This window comes from Bubalus bubalis, chromosome 20 (genome assembly GCF_019923935.1).
Source record: "Bubalus bubalis isolate 160015118507 breed Murrah chromosome 20, NDDB_SH_1, whole genome shotgun sequence".
NCBI classification, from domain to species: domain Eukaryota; kingdom Metazoa; phylum Chordata; class Mammalia; order Artiodactyla; family Bovidae; genus Bubalus; species Bubalus bubalis.
In genome coordinates, this window is record NC_059176.1 from 32,342,620 (window position 1) to 32,360,130 (window position 17,511).

Below are 17,511 nucleotides of genomic sequence, written 5' to 3' on the forward strand. Positions count from 1 at the left end.
TCGCTCAGTCCTGTCCGACTCTTAGCGACCCCATGGACTGCAGCCTACCAGGCCCTTCCATCCATGGAATTTTCCAGGCAAGAGTACTGGAGTGGGGTGCCATCGATTATCCATTGCTAATACCTGGCAAACACTAATCTAATCATCATTTTGATAATTTTGTTATTTAATGAATATTTTATAGATAGAAACATACTGTTTGTAACCTTTTAATGCTGGCTTTTCCCACTTGGCTTAATTTCTCTGAGATCACTCCCAGTTTTTGTACATATCAGTACATCACTCCTTTTTATAACACTCCATGATACGGATTTATTATCATTTGTTTAAACATTCATGGATTGAGGAATAATTGTTTACAGTTTGGAACTATTATAATAAAGTTGGTATGAATATTTATGTATTAGCTTTTGTGTGAACATATATTTTTCTTTCTCTGGGGTAGATCTACAAGAGTTTGATTGCTAGACCTTGTGATAAGTACATGTTTAGTGTTGTATATGAAAATAAGAGATACCAAAGGAACATTTCATGCAAAGATGGGCTCGATAAAGGACAGAAATGATATGCACCAAACAGAAGCAGAAGATATTAAGAAGAGGAGGCAAGAACACACAGAAGAACTGTACAAAAAAGATATTCATGACCCAGATAATCACGATGGTGTGATCATTGACCTAGAGCCAGACATCCTGGAATGTGAAGTCAAATGGGCCTTAGAAAGCATCACTACAAACAAAGCTAGTGGAGGTGATGGAATTCCAGTTGAGCTATTTCAAATCCTGAAAGATGATGCTGTGAAAGTGCTGCACTCAATATGCAAGCAAATTTGGAAAACTCAGCAGTGGCCACAGGACTGGAAAAGGTCAGTTTTCATTCCAATCCCAAAGAAAGGCAATGTCAAAGAATGCTCAAACTACCACACAATTGCATTCATCTAACATGCTAGTAAAGTAATGCTCAAAATTCTCCAAGCCAGGCTTCAGCAATACGTGAACCATAAATTTCCAGATGTTCAAGCTGGTTTTAGAAAAGGCAGAGGAACCAGAGATCAAATTGCTAACATCTGTTGGATCATGGAAAAAGCAAGAGAGTTCCAGAAAAACATCTATTTCTGCTTTATTGACTATGCCAAAGCCTTTGACTCTGTGGATCACAAGAAACTGGAAAATTCTGAAAGAGATGGGAATGCCAGACCACCTGTCTTGCCTCTGGAGAAACCTATATGCAGGTCAGGAAGCAACAGTTAGAACTGGACATGGAAAAACAGACTGGTTCCAAATAGGAAAAGGAGTACATCAAGGCTGCATATTATCATCCTGCTTATTTAACTTATATGCAGTACATCGTGAGAAATGCTGGGTTGGAGGAAACACAAGCTGGAATCAAGATTGCCAGGAGAAATGTCAATAACTTCAGATATGCAGATGATACCACCCTTATGGCAGAAAGTGAAAAGGAACCAAAAAGCATCTTGATGAAAGTGAAAGGGGAGAGTGAAAAAGTTGGCTTAAAGCTCGACATTCAGAAAACTAAGATCATGGCATCTGGTTCTATCACTTTATGGCAAATGGCAGATGGGGAAACAGTGGAAACAGTGTCAGACTTTCTTTTTCTGGGCTCCAAAATCACTGCAGATGGTAACTGCAGCCATGAAATTAAAAGACGCTTACTCCTTGGAAGAAAAGTTATAACCAGCCTAGATAGCATATTCAAAAGCAGAGACATTACTTTGCCAACAAAGGTCCATCTAGTCAAGACTGTGGTTTTTCCAGTGGTCGTGTATGGATGTGAGAGTTGGACTGTGAAGAAAGCTGAGTGCCAAAGAATTGATGCTTTTGAGCTGTGGTGTTGGAGAAGATTCTTGCGAGTCCCTTGGACACAAGGAGATCCAACTAGTCCATCCTAAAGGAGATCAGTCCTGGGTGTTCATTGGAAGGACTGATGCTGAGGCTGAAACTCCAGTACTTTGGCCACCTCATGCAAAGAGTTGACTCATTGGAAAAGATCCTGATGCTGGGAGTGATTGGGGGCAGCAGGAGAAGGGGATGAAGAGGATGAGATGTCTGCATGGCATCACTGATTCGATGCGCATGAGTTTGGGTGAACTCTGGGAGTTGGTGATGGACAGGGAGGCCTGGCCTGCTGCGGTTCATGGAGTTGCAAAGAGTCGGACATGACTGAGTGACTGTACTGAACTGAACTGAACTGAATAACTGACAAGCGACTTCCTAGGAGTCTGTCCTGTTTTACAGTCTAACCAATCATGTATGAATGATCTAGTTTTTCAGTATCTTCACCAGCATTTGTGCTATTATTGCTTTATTTTAGCCATTCTCATATGTATGCAGTAATATCATTATTGGTTTAATTTGTGTTTCCCTAGTAGCTAATGAGGGAGAAGGCAATGGCACCCCACTCCAGTACTCTTGCCTGGAAAATCCCATGGACGGAGGAGCCTGTTAGGCTGCAGTCCATGGGGTCGCTAAGAGTTGGCCATGACTGAGCGACTTCACTTTCACTTTTCACTTTCACGCATTGGAGAAGGAAATGGCAACCCACACCAGTGTTCTTGCCTGGAGAATCCCAGGGACAGGGGAGCCTGGTGGGCTGCCGTCTATGGGGTCGCACAGAGTCGGACACGACTGAAGCGACTTAGCAGCAGCAGCAGTAGCTGATGATGTGGACCATCTATTCCTGAGCTTATTTCCATACCTTCTTCATTGAAATATCTATTCATGGCTTTTGACTAATCAGTAAATGGGCTATTTGATTTTTACAGCCAAGTTTGGGAGTCCTTTATATGCATTCTCGAATTGAATGGATTCTTTTTTAGATATATGGTTTTTAAATATTACCTCCCACATATAATTATACTCATATATTATGTGATATACATAATCTTCTATTGAATTTTAATATTAAATATGCATTTTTGCTTCTATCTTGTAGGAATGCAAATTCTTAAAGGTAGAACCAAAGGTAATTAACCTTCACCTATCCCCCAACAAGGGTTTATTACACAAAGACATCTAATAACACATTACTGATAAAGTAGTGAACAAAGAAATAAAAAATAAAATAGACATTCCAAAAACAAACCACCTCATGAGACTATTATAGTAAATTGATATAAAGTAAAATCATACTTTCCAGGTGACTAAATATTTTAATATCCAAGTTTTAGGTCTCCTATCTTCTATACAACCAGACTTTCTTCAAGTTGAAGCTTTTTTCTCAACATATAGAAATGTGGTGTCTTTTACAATATAAACCTTTAGGATGATGCAATTCTTTAGTTTATCCTGGTGTGAATTTTCCTAACTTCTGTTCAGGACTTTTTTTTAAGCATAACTTGACAGATTAAGGTATGGCATCTCCATATGTCTATATAGCTACGTTACAGTTTCTTCTTTGGTATCTAATATTTAGATGGTGATGTAAGTCTCTGTTTTACTGCCTTTATACTGTTAGCCTTTTATTGATTCACTTAGGGTATAATTGCTTTCTCTCTAAGCATTCTAATCAGAACAGCAAGATCACTTCACTATTCCCAATTCGAGTGAGGTCACAGAAATTAGAGCTGCAAATAACTTGCTAAATCACCCTTATAATTTTTCCTCTGGGTAAGGTTATTCCCTATGGTATATTTTTTTCTTGTTTCTCCTTTTTTTTTTTTGTCAATCTGAGCATTAAAGAGATTCAATACGTATGTTTTTTCCTAGTGCTTCCATTCCAAGACTAAGCTTGAAATATCTCTGGAAGGAATGAAAATCATATATTCTTTGATAGGATATCAGTATACAGTATCTTCCAGGCATGAACCATGATGGTTCCTCTTGCCATTATTCAATAAGACTTTTCTCAGTTCTTAGTTGCAAGTTCACTGATGAGAGAACCTACTGCTTCTGTGAAGTCTGCCTTTCCTTGCTACTAACTGGTAATTTCATCAGAAACATGATTAACAGAACTGTTATAGCAGTTATAATGGTGATGAAGTCATGCCACTATGAAGAAAAGGAAAATGAAATAATTATGTCAATTATATTCATCATGAATTCCCCATCATGAGTCACTTTTCTTAAAACATAGGCCTAATTTTCTTATGAAAGTAGAAATGTAGGAAGTCAAGATTGAAGTAATTTGACTTGAAATACCTCACTTGGGAATGGTATAACATTATTGTTTGCAAGATTCTGTCAAATATCTTATTATACTTAGAGTGATGAGGTGAAATGGAATGGGTTATTACCCACATTTTATACCTCATTATATTGAGGTTCTGATCTAGTTGATTTAGGTTACACAATTCAACATGTTCTCAAACTCAGTACTTTTTATAATATGTGAAACTCACAATCACATACAGGCATTTATTTGTTGGGGCCTATTTTATGCAAAATTGGATCAAAATCCTATAGCACCTAGATTTCCTCCATCACATGTCCTATTGCTTCTATGTCTTCTTTGTGAGCACACTTCAATTTTCTCTTGTTTTATTATTTTTAGAGCATCAATTATCTTTTTTGCTGCATATCTGAATCACCCATGCAGTTTTTATATATAATGATGCCCAGGTTATACCCTATAGTGGTTGATTAATAAGAAATATCTGGAGGAGAGATTCAGGATTCAATATATTTTCCTTAAACTCTCCAGTTGATTTCAAAGTGCAGCCAAGTTTGAGAACTACTATCTTAGATTTCTTTTTTTTTTTAATTTTATTTTATTTTTAAACCTCAAACACTTTATCTTAGATTTCTTTCTTCTCTTACAACTGTGCACTGAACCAAGCATTTGATTGTACAACTACACACAGTAATTTTATTTTCCAGGTACATGGTGGTTCTTCACAAGTCCACATCTCCACCTAGAACTCTGTCTTGGGCTTCAGAAGCATTCACACTTGTATATCCATCTCCACAGAGGCTTTAAGAATCTCATGCTCTTCTGACTGAGCTAGTCAGGCAGAGGCTTTAAACTCAAAAATCCCCAGGGTGAATTTATAGCTTTCCCTCAAAACTTCCTTCTTTTTCTTATTTAGTACAGACTATTATGTTGCAAAAGTAAGACTCAAGAATTCAGTGGCTGTGTCAAAACATGATATTGTCTCTCACTCTCAGTTCTGAGACTGAGAAGCTCTGCTCTTCTCAACCTCAGTCATCTTTCCTTGTTCTTGTCACTACAATCAGTCAACTGGGAGAAAGAATCAGGGGTCCAGGTGCATGTCTTTAAAGGGCAGGGCTCAGAATGTGACTTACTACTTCTACCTGTATCCCATCAGTCAGACATTATTCATATGGTCACACAAGTCTATAAGGGTAGATAGATTTGTGGTCTTTAGCTAGATAGCCATGTACCTGGCTAAAACCAAGAGGAAGGAACTTCTAACTCTGAAGAAGATGAAGTAACAAATTACCCTCCTTCCTGAAACAATAACTGCATTTCATATATTCAGAAGTTAAGTAGAAATATGAAATATAAATATTTTCAAAAGGAATCACACTGAACTGCTGAAGATGAAAACTACAATTTGTGAGATGAAAAATACATGGAATGGAATTAACAGCAGATCAGACATTGCAGAAAATAAAGGGTTAGTGCACTCTGAGACACAACAGGAGGAACTATCCAAAATAAGACACAGAGAGCAAAAGGAATAAATAGTGAAGGGTTCAAGTGAGCCGTGGAACAATTTCAAGTGGTCTCATATACACACAGTTGGAATCTCCACAGCTTAGGAAATATCAGAGAAGAAAGAAGGACCAACATTTTTTGAAGAAATAATGGTTACAATGTTTGCAAAACTTGAAAAATAGAAACCCATAGTTTAAGAATCTCTGGCAAAACTAATACAGTTATGTAAAGTTTAAAAATAAAATAAAATTTAAAAAAAAAAGAATCTCAATAAATCTCAAGTACAAGAGACATTAAAAATAAATACTCCAAAGCACAACATAATCAAATTTCTCAAAGTTAGTGATAGAAAATCTTTAAAGCAGCCAGAGGAAAAGACATCTTTAAACTAATTATGTATTTAACATAATACATTTTATGTACAAAATCAAAGATAAGGATGATTTATTTCTCATAGAAAATATGTAAGTGAGATGATAATGGAGGAGGATCTTTAAAGTGCTGAAAGAAAATGCTTTCTCATCTTTTTTTTAAATTTTATTTTATTTTTAAACTTTACATAATTGTATTAGTTTTGCCAAATATCAAAATGAATCCGCCACAGGTATACAGGTGTTCCCCACCCTGAGCCCTCCTCCCTCCTCCCTCCCCATACCATCCATCTACTAAGTAAATATATCTTTCCCAAAAAATGTGAAGTAAAACTTTTCAGACATCACCAGCAGACCGGCATAACATGAAAGACATTTTCTTCAGATGGGAGGGAAAAAAGACAACCAGATGAAAATAAGGAATGAAGAGTGCCTAGAAATGAAAGTTACATGGATGGATATATTTCATTTTTTTCTTGTGATCTAAACCTTATTTTAAAGATAAATGACTGTTTAATAATAATTTTCTGTGAATTTAACAGATATGTAAAAGAGAAGTGAAAACAATAGCACAAACCAAGGAGGGGAAAGATGGAAAAGTGCTGTAATACTTGAAGGCAGACTGTGATATGATGAAGATATACACTATAAAGCAACCGTAAAATGACGAAACGATGAGTTGCAGCTCACCAGTCAGAAAAGGAGGTAAAATGATTCATGAAATGATTAAAGTAATCCACAAATCCATAAAAAGACAGGGAAAAAAAAAGGAACATAATAATGACTTTAAAAAAAGAATGTAACAATGACATAAAACAATGACTTGGTTATGTCAGGTAGACTCCAGGAAAATGGGCCTCTGTTCAACCAAAGGCCACAGTAAAACTAAAATGTAGAAGTTTATTATTTAAAGATCCCATAGAAAACATGCAGCATGCCTCGAAGGGTCACACATGAGGTAAAGGCAGGCTGCAGGCAGAGTTTGCAGCAGGACCTGGGTGGCATGACTTTATTAAGGTCTATGTGTAGAATGCTTTGGGGTTCCCAAGTTAAAGCCAGATTGGTCAATTCAAACCAAAAGGCAGGGTTTTGCTCAGGTCCTTATCTAAGGGACTCACAAGGGGAAGGCCCTGGGAAGCAGAAAAGACTGTTTAACACAAGGGCCATTGGAGTAGGCAGGTCAGGAACTTATATTTACTTGTGACTCAGTGGCATGAAGGGTTAATGTCAATCTAAGGTACCCATAGGCAGCTTGGGCAGATAAAATGGATGTGGAAGCAGCAATATTGAGAGTAGCAGAGCTAAATTCTTGGTAAGAATAAAGGAAATAAATATAAGATTAGGAGAATAGAAAACAGTAGAAGACAGATGAGAATCTAACAATATCAGTGATCACGTAAAATGCAGATAATCCAAGTACCACATATATTATGAACATTCTTATTAAGAAAATATAATATCTCACAAATTTACCATAATTCTTTTTGCTTAAAACTTCTAACAAATTTATAACTTTAAAGGTAATTTATAACATCCTCAGTATTTCCTAGGGTGATGGTGGCTCAAAGGTAAAGAATCTGCCTGCCAATGCAGAGACAGGAGACTTGGGTTCAATCTCTGGGCCTGGAAGAACCCTTGAAGGAGGAAATTGCAACCCACTCCAGTATTCTTGCCATGAAAATCCCATGGACAAAAGAACCTGGCAGGTTTACAAAGAGACAAAATGGAGCAACTAAGCATGCAATATATCCTGTAAGACTCTGTATGATCTGACAGTCTCATTTCAGGGGTACCTCATATGATAATCTTTTCTTCCAACAAACTGAAATCTTTTAGTTTTACTAAGATGCCATATTTTCCTTCTCCTTAGTTTAAGGTTCACCTTTCTTGAAAGAGTCTCCATTCTGAACTCTGCCATAGTTAAATCTTATAACTATGCAGGCAGCAGATAGCACTGGAGATTGTAGACTCTTCTTCAGGACCTTACCCACCAACCCTGGGCCATCTGCCCCTTCCACTCATTTCTCTATCAGTGTATCCTGTTCCTAAGAGCCTGGTAAGTAAGTGAGCTGGTTAAAAGTCTTTTTATTAATATATACCAAGGAGGATATGTTGATTCTGCCTTGACCTAGGATTTTAGCAATAGAAATGATTAGGTGATTAGATTTGATATGTGGGTTGTTGTTCAGTCACTAAGCCCTGTCTGACTCTTTGCAACCCCATGGACTGAAGCATACCAGGTTTTCCTGTCCTTCACTTTCTCCCAGAGTTCGCTCAAACTCATGTCCCTTGAATCAGTGATATCATCCAACCAGTTCATCCTCTGTCACCCCCTTCTCCTCCTGCCCTCAATCTTTCCCAGCATCAGGATCATTTCCAATGAGTCAGCTCTTCACAACAGGTGGCCAAAGTATTGGAGCTCCAGCTTCGGCGTCAGTCCTTCCAATGACTATTCAGGGTTGATTTCCTTTAGGACTGACTGGTTTGATCCCCTTGCTATCCAAGACTCTCAAGAGTCTTCTCCAGCATCACAATTTGAAAGCATCAGTTCTTTTGCACTCAACATTCTTAATGGTCCAACTGTCATATCCATACATGACTACTAGAATATGTGGGTAAGTAGACCCAAACAAAGTTGCTGATAGTTGAATATGGGGGTGAAGAAAGGAGCACAATGAAGGATGACTTACCACATTTTATTTTAATTACCTGTTCACTTATTCTTACCGCACAGTATACCACAAATGCCATAACAGTAAGAAGTATTGGTTTCCCCAGACATAGTATATATGTCTGTAAAGTATAGTATATATCATAGTACTGTTATCTCCAGTGCAGAACAGGTATTTTTTAAACATTTTTTTTTTCAACTGAAAACTGAATCTCAGAGCATTTCTACACATTTTAATTTACAATTTCTACTTACAGGTAAAGAAATTGATATTCAGATAAATTATGTAACTGTAACTAGAAGTTAGGGATATAGTTCCTAGAGTCATACAATCTGAATTTAAATTCTTAATTCTAACTTTATCAAGCTGTATGAACTTCGGCAAGAAAGTTCCAGAAAAACATCTAGTTCTGCTTTATTGACTATGCCAAAGCCTTTGACTGTGTGGGTCACAATAAACTGTGGAAAATTCTGAAAGAGATGGGAATACCAGACCACCTGACCTGCCTCTGGAGAAACCTATATGCAGGTCAGGAAGCAACAGTTAGAACTGGACATGGAACAACAGACTGGAATGATCCTGAAGCTGAAACTCCAGTACTTTGGCCACCTCATGTGAAGAGTTGACTCATTGGAAAAGTCTCTCATGCTGGGAGGGATTGGGGGCGGGAGGAGAAGGGGAGGACAGAGGATGAGATGGCTGGATGGCATCACCGACTCAATGGATGTGAGTTTGAGTGAACTCCGGGAGTTGGTGATGGACAGGGAGGCCTGGCATGCTGCGATTCATGGGGTCTCAAAGAGTCAGACATGACTGAGCGACTGAACTGAACTGAACTGATGAACTTAGGCAAGTTACTTTAATTTTCTAAACTTGATTTCCTTTTATATAACATGATAATAATAAGTAGGTTGTTAAAAGTATTATGGGATTATGTGCAGACACCATCAATACAATGTCTCACCACCAAACCACTCAGTTACTATTAACTATTGTTTTTATTATCATTATCACTATGATTATTATTATCTAAGGCAATGTAATGAATTAGAAGCAGATCTCCTAGCTGAACCAGGCCTTTTTGCTCTTTCACTACAAATTAATACATTAGAAGATAATGCACACTCAAAAAATGAGATTTCAAATTTCATCATTTTTTTCCAATGTTCTTTGGATTCTTCAGGTGCTTTAATTTGAACCTCACTGATGAGCTCAACAACTTAGAGTTTAATCACTTCTTTATGACATATGGCTTTTCACTCTCTAGATTTATAATGTAGATACTGAACCAAGTATGAGCCTATGGTTATTAGTTTGGGGAATATTTCATTAATATTAATAAATGACAGTTGCATTCTCTTTTCTATGACCTTCAACTTATTTTTAATCTATGTACTCTCAGCTCACTTTAAAATTAACTTGAATTAACATGTTAGAAACTTAACATACATTTTGGAAGATTTTAAGTACTATTTCATAATGTACATACTAAACTCTGAATTGCTCTCAAAGAGCTTTAGCCTGAGGACAGGATTTTAGGGAGAAAAAATCAGGAATATTAGTAAATATATATTATTTCACTTAGGTTTATTATCTTTTGGATAGCTACTGAAATTTGTTCAAACCAGTACAAATGTTATTCAATGGAACTTTTGGAATCTACAGTATCATTTCTAGGACAAATTACTACTTCAGCACATTAAACAATATTCACCTGGCCTGAAAAGATCATACATGAAAAGGGGAATCATTTAGCCCCTGCCTTGAAGAGAGGATTACATCTATGAAAAAATTGTCTTATCTAAATCAATAGCAGTAAAGGTGGTGCTTTACATACTTTACTGTAGGGAATATTTTATTTAAATGGCAAAACTAAACACTGTCAGCAAATATTCTAAATTTTGCTTTAAAGATATGTCAAAAGTACACCTAATATGTTTCCTCAAATAAAGTTAATTTGACAAGACAAATAAACAACAGGTCCTAATTATAAATCTCAAATCAGGAAAAGAAAAACATTGTTTTCTGCAAGAGGCTGATCAGAGATGCCAGAGAGAATTCAGAAGTGACTAACTACCTGAAGAATCATGGAAAAATCAACACAGTAAGTCATACACTGTCAAAGCAATTCATACAGAGTACTGCTAACATGGCTTGTTATTTTAACTGAAAGGGAAAACAATTTAGGGAGGAATTAATTAATTTCTTCAAGGCTAACCAAATCATAAATAGAATCTAACATCATCAGGAAAGGAGGAAAGAATGCTGGCAACAAAAACTGGAAATGTGTATTTCTCTTAGACAGAGAACTCTTTGGGTCCTCTTAAAAAGGCTAAGGAAACACAATTGTTCTGGAAAGGTGAGCATTTGTTAAACAAATGATTATAAAGACATAGTTTCAGATGCCAAAGAGAAGTAGAAGGAACACTGCTCAAAAGTAACAGACCAGGTCATCAGGGGAAGGAATGAAGTTTCAGCAAGTTATATTTAATTCAGACCATATTAATTATCAGCACTGTATCAGCTTGACAACTTTGTTAGTTAAGGGTTGAGATATATTATGGGACATATAGGCAGTTAATACTTGGTATTATAAAATTATTATAAAATGAATGTTTAACCTCCCTGAAAATAAATGAATTAACTTTAGTAAAACTATTTGTGTATTAAAGGCAATGTACAAACCACAATGCTAGAATATCTCACAAATCTAGAATTAGAGGAAAGGACAACATAAACTTTCAGAGTTTGCAGCATTTCAAATAAGGAATAAACTAGCACCTAATGGAAGGCTTGTGTCTGCAATTACAAGAATTCTGCTGATAAGTTTTTTCCAGAAACATATTTTATTTGCTTGTAAAAGATTCTTCTAAAATCTTATTTGCATAAATATATTATTTAGCAACATATAGAGTACCTTGGGAGCTTCCAAGGTGGCTGCTAGCAGTAAAGAACCCACCTGCCAATGCAGGAGATATAAGAGACTAGGGTTCGATCCTTGGGTTGGAAAGATCCCCTGGAGAAGGAAATGGCATCCCACTCCAGTATTCCTGCCTGGCGAAGCCCATGGACAGAGGAACCTGGTGGGCTATAATCCATCAGGTTACAAACTGTCCAACATGACTGAAGAGACTTAGTACACATACACACACACAAGCACATACCACAGAGCATAACAAATATCAGCCCATCATAGTCCAAGATATAGCAATGGAAAACAAAAGAAACGAAAACTTTTGTTCTATGCCAGGTATTGAGCTAAGTGCTTTACTTCACATGTATTATCTCTACTAAGTATCATTGCAAAAATATGTGGTAAACTGTGTAACTTAAAAAAAAAAAAAAAATGCTGCCACGCCATTGCAGTTAGTTCTACAAGGATCAAGCCATTAACTACTACAGTGTACCCGAGGGGAATTCAGGCTTGAGAAAGACAGAAAGCATGCTGGGCTTTGTACATTGGCCCCAGATAACTAAGATATATTTGTTGTTTCGTTGCTGCAGCTGTGTCTGACTCTTTCCGACCCTATAGATTGTAGCCCCCAGGCTCCTCTGTCCATGGGATTCTCCAGGCAAGAATACTGGAGTGGGTTGCCATTTCCTCCTCCAGGCAATCTTTCTGGAGTTGACCCAAACCTTGAATCTGAGTCTCCTGCTTGGTAGGTGGATTCTTTACCACTAAGTTACCAGGGAAGCCCAGTTAAGATACATGTATGCATGTGTGCTAAGTTGCTTCAGTCATGTCTGACTCCTTGCAACCCTATGGACTGCAGTCTGCCAGGCTCTTCTGTCCATGGAATTCTCCAGGCAAGAATACTGGAGTGGGTTGCCAAGCCCTCCTCCAGGGCATGGAGGATACATGCCTAAGGACAAATAAGATAAATATCTAAGGACAAATTTCAGTGACCCCAGATTCTTGCATCTTCCCACACATAGAAAAGCACTTAAAATTGTTAGACTGAGATGTCTGTTCATTATGATTAGCAGTAATATTTTACGCTTAACTACATGACCCAGCCAAAAAATAAAAAGCTTCATATGTATATAGACATCCTGGCTCCTCCTTTACCTCCTTGCAGCAGTTCCTAAGAGCAGCCTGAGAGGCTATCTACCTCCTGAGCTATAGTCCTCAGTAGGGTCCCCAAATAAAACAACTTTTATGTTGAGAGTTTTTCTTTTAATCAACACTTGACACTTGTATTTTGAAATATGCATACTATCTACAATATGTACCTATATATATTTCTTTTTAAATTAGAAATATTTGGTTAAAAGGATTTTCCCATTACATATTTGATCAAGTTATTATAGTTGTGTTTCTTTTAATATTAATTATAATAGATCAGTCACAACATTAAACATTTTATTTTATAAGCCTGAAGCATTCCATTTGGAATATTACCTACACTGTTTTTTTATAAGTAGCTAGAAAAGATGTATATATAGCAAAGTAGTTTTATGGTAATTGAAAATCCATTTTGTATGGTTTTTGGTATTCTCTACATATTACAGAGGAGGTGGTATTTACTTTTTATGACATTGTGATTTATAATGTTAGGGAAGAAGAAATTTTCTTCCACCCATCTAGGTTCTTTTGGCTGGTCTAAGAATTAAATTGACTTGAGATAGATAATAGGAGAAAATCAAACAAAAGTTTAATAGCATGTATATGGGGGAGAAATTCAAGAGAATTAACTTGCCAAAATGGCTGAATGCCTCACCTTAAAGACTATCTACAGCTAAAGACACAATAGGATGCTGAGAGTAGTGGTTTGGAACTTTCAAAAAGAAGGAAGGGAATTCTCATGGACATGGAAAAGCAAATGTTTTATAGAGAAACATTTGCTGGGCAATGCAGAGACAGTGGGACACAGAGAGGAATTTTAACAGACTTTGCTAGATTCCTTCTGGATCTAAACATCTAGTTCAAACTGTAGTTATATATGTTAATACTGTAGCTGTCTTCCTGCAAGAATGAAAATGAAAATGTTAGTCGCTCAGTCATGTCTGGCTTTTTGCAACCCCGTGGACTATAGCCTGCCAGGATTCTCTGTCCATGGAATTTTCCAGGCAAGAATGCTGGAGTGGGCAGCTGTTTCCTTCTCCCGGGGATCTTCCCAACCCAGGGATCAAACCAGGTCTCCCACATTGCAGGCAGATTTTTGTGATCCACAAGGGAAACACTGGTAGATGATGATGTTTGAATTGAGTTGAATTATAGGACACCCGGCTGGTGACTATGGAGCACTGGTGGTATGGGGAAAATCACCCTCCCACACATTAGAAGTGGGTCCAGGTACCCAAAAGGCTTTTATAATCAGAGATACAAATTAATGAATATTAAAAATTAATCAACAATGTTGGATAATTATGCCCTAACAGCAAACACACCAGTCTCAAAATATGTAAACTTGAATAAAATGGATTGTTTCGAGGAAAGAAATCCTGGCAATACATTTAAATGACGGTCTTTTCCTAGTGCCATTAGCAGCGATAGTCACAAATATATGTTTGTGAAACTATTGGACACCTAGATTTTCATTGTTAACCTAATTTTTTCATGCACTCTTTTCCAGTAAATATTAAAAATAACATTTTTTTGTGACAAAACACTGGAAATTTCAAAGTTCACTTCTACCATAGGCAAGCTTTACTCACAGAGGTTATTCTTAGAATTAGGTCTTGAGATAAAATTAAGCTCTGCACCCCTTATGGATTACTCTTCCTCCCTGGTTATTTGTTCAAGTTTAAGCAAAACAATTAGTTATATATTAATAAGTTCAAATGGTTTACTACTCTAAGGAATATTCAGCATCTGATACAGAAGAACTGGGTTTCCTGAATGGACTGACATAGCTTACCTCTTAAACCTCATGATTTTCAGTTTTCAAAACTTGTGCCTCCAAGTTGAATATCTGATTTGAGGCGACCTCTTTTGTTATTGCTGAAGGAAAGTGATAGGCTTCTGAACAAACTTCAGAAGCATTATTAAATTCTCAATTACAACTGTCCCTCTATGTTCATACATCTAACTAATTAAATTATATCCTGTAGTCCCCTCTCATATCCTCTAACCCTTTGCATCTAAATCAATTTCTGTTATTCTCTTTACTCCAAGGATCCATTCTTGGTCCACTGTTCTCACCTGCTAACCTTAGACATATTCATCCTTGCAGTATTGGCTCTGGGTTCCCTATGTTTCTTCTACCTTCCACAGACTACTTTCATTATTTTTAAATGAATAATGTATTTATAAAAAGTGAAGTCGCTTAGTCATGTCCGACTCTTTGCGACCCCGTGGACTGTAGCCCACCAGGCTCCTCCGTCCATGGGATTCTCCAGGTAAGAGTACTGGAGTGGGTTGCCATTTTCTTCTCCAGGGGATCTTCCTGACCCAGGGATTGAACCCAGGTCTCCCGCATTGCAGGCAGAGGCTTTAACCTCTGAGCCACCAGGGAAGCCCCAATGTATTTATAAAATACTAGCAAATAGCTTATATACTAATGAAAACTTTAGTTTTCAAATAGCTTATACACGAATGAAAACTTTCTAAAAACTAAAAAAATTCATTGTGATAGTTTTCCTTATATATAGATATAGAGATATTGAGGAAGACAGACAGATGGATACTCTCATTAGAGATATGGATTGGGGAATACAATGCATAATTACTGATTTATTTGGGTGTTTAAAATGTGAAAATGTCTTTGATATGACTATAAGCAAGTAAATATCAGAAGACATTTATAGAGGTGATAAAGTGATTCCAGATTTAGATTTGAAGTGAAAACATTATATAATGATCAAAATAAATAATGAGAAAAGAAACACCAACATCTGCCAAAGCTTACAATATTTTCTAAAGTAATGACAATTAAAATGCAATATGTAGGCCACATCTAGATGGAATACTGGAAAGATATATGTGCTCTAGAAACAAAAGTTTTACACTTAATAATTTAATATGTAACAAATAAAATGCAGACCTATAATCCACACATTAGAGGAAAATAAATCCCTATTAAATTAGTTAAAATGAAAAGAATGCATATGTAGCTTAATAAACATTTTCAAATCAATGCAGATATGCCTTATTTGAATTCTATTTTAATAGTCCTTCAGATGAATCCCAAATATTGTGTTGAAAGCACATTTCCTGAATATAAAACTGGCTACAATGAATCAGCTTCTGTATGCCCGTAAAGAGTGCTTAAGCGGTACGCTTTTGCTAAGAAGATGTATAGTCAAGGCAGTTGGATTTAGCTGTTTGCCCAAAAGGACCATGTTTCCCCAGAGCAGATCTTGGACGTTTATGCTTTCACTTACCCTTCTCACTGTCACATAGCACCAAACAGCGCCAGGAACTGCAGACTCCATTTTCTTTCCTTTGTCATCAAATCTCACGTAAGACTCTCTTCATCTGGCCAGTAATAAGTTTAAAAAAAAAATTGATACTTACTTTATTTTGCTAAGTGCTCTTGCATTCACCATTATTTTTAACATTTTTTTCATCTGTATTACATTCATTTAGAAACCTAACTAATATATGCATACATGTATCTTTACAAATCTGCTTCAGTAAAAGGATAATTAATGTTTTAAACATCTTAAATGACACTCAATTTTCTAAAATAAATGAAAAAATTTAGCTCACTGATATTATTCATTCCTATCTCTCTGACAGATGCCTCACAATTATATTCATATTGGTGTTACCCTTAGTTCTCTTACTTCCTTTGTGTGACTTTAAATAATATGTTTAAGCAGAGAATAATTTATACATCAACTTTTCAATAATAAATCCCTAATTTTAGAATGGGGTTTCCCAGGTGGCTCAGTGGTAAAGAATCCACCTGCCAATGCAGGAGATAACAGGTTGTATCCCTGGGTCAGGAGGATCTCCTGAAGAAGGAAATGACAACCCATTCCATTATTCTTGTCTGGGAAATCCCATGGATAGAGAAGCCTGACTGGCTATAGTCCATGGGGGTCGCAAAGAGCTGGACATGAGTTAGTAACTACACGACACAACAACAATCTTAGAACAGTCTTTTGGTATTTCAAACTTTTCCTACATGTTTTCCAATTCTCAGTCACACTCTTAAATTTTCCAGTATAGTCTCTATGCTTTTAAAGATTTCTCTTCCACAAATTAGATTTCTCTGGCTCCATATGAATTATTATTTTCCCTACTCTAGATTGTATCAATCATAGTAAAACTTTTTTTCATTGCTTGTCAGAACTGGAAACACTGCCTCCTGAAAGTTATGACTTGCTTTTTCCTGGTATGTGTCTCATTTTGTTGGAGTAATTCTTTACATAATTTAGTAAAACTGTGTTAGAAGACAAATGTACCAAATTCTTGATTGTAAATCTTTCTATATATTATGACAAATTAATAATGAAACTCTAGACAAACAGAATTTTTTTACAATTTTGATGGAATGACATTACTGTTGTCAGTCCACTATACAGTTGCTAAAATCAAAGGGATATGAACCTCTTTTATTGGTTTTTGTTTCCCAGTTTGAACATTTAGATCCTCCTTATATTTTTGATACTCTGAACTTTCATAATAAGGATTATAAGTGTGAAAGTATTTTTACTCATTTTTCTGGGCCCTTGGTGGAATCTTTTAATCTGAAGATTTATGTTTTCAGTTTGGGAAAAATCATTTTTAAGCTTTCTTTGATTTATTGTGGTCAAATTTTATCTTTTTTTTTTTTTTTAGTAATTTTTATTCATCAGCTATTGAACCTCTCAGATTAGTCATATATCCTTGTTTTATGTGTATGTGTGCACGTGCACATCTGTGTATTTTATCTTTGTAT

At 36.3% G+C, this 17,511-nt stretch overlaps 1 long non-coding RNA gene across 2 annotated transcripts in view; it reads right to left on the minus strand.

Annotated features, from left to right (window-relative positions):
* LOC123330774 overlaps positions 1–17,511 on the minus strand; it is a 351,279-nt gene that overhangs the window by 52,111 nt on the left and 281,657 nt on the right. For both annotated transcript variants that reach the window (XR_006546900.2, XR_006546901.2), the window contains exon 3: positions 16,007–16,100. This is a non-coding gene — a long non-coding RNA (uncharacterized LOC123330774). The remainder of the gene's footprint in view (positions 1–16,006; positions 16,101–17,511) is intronic.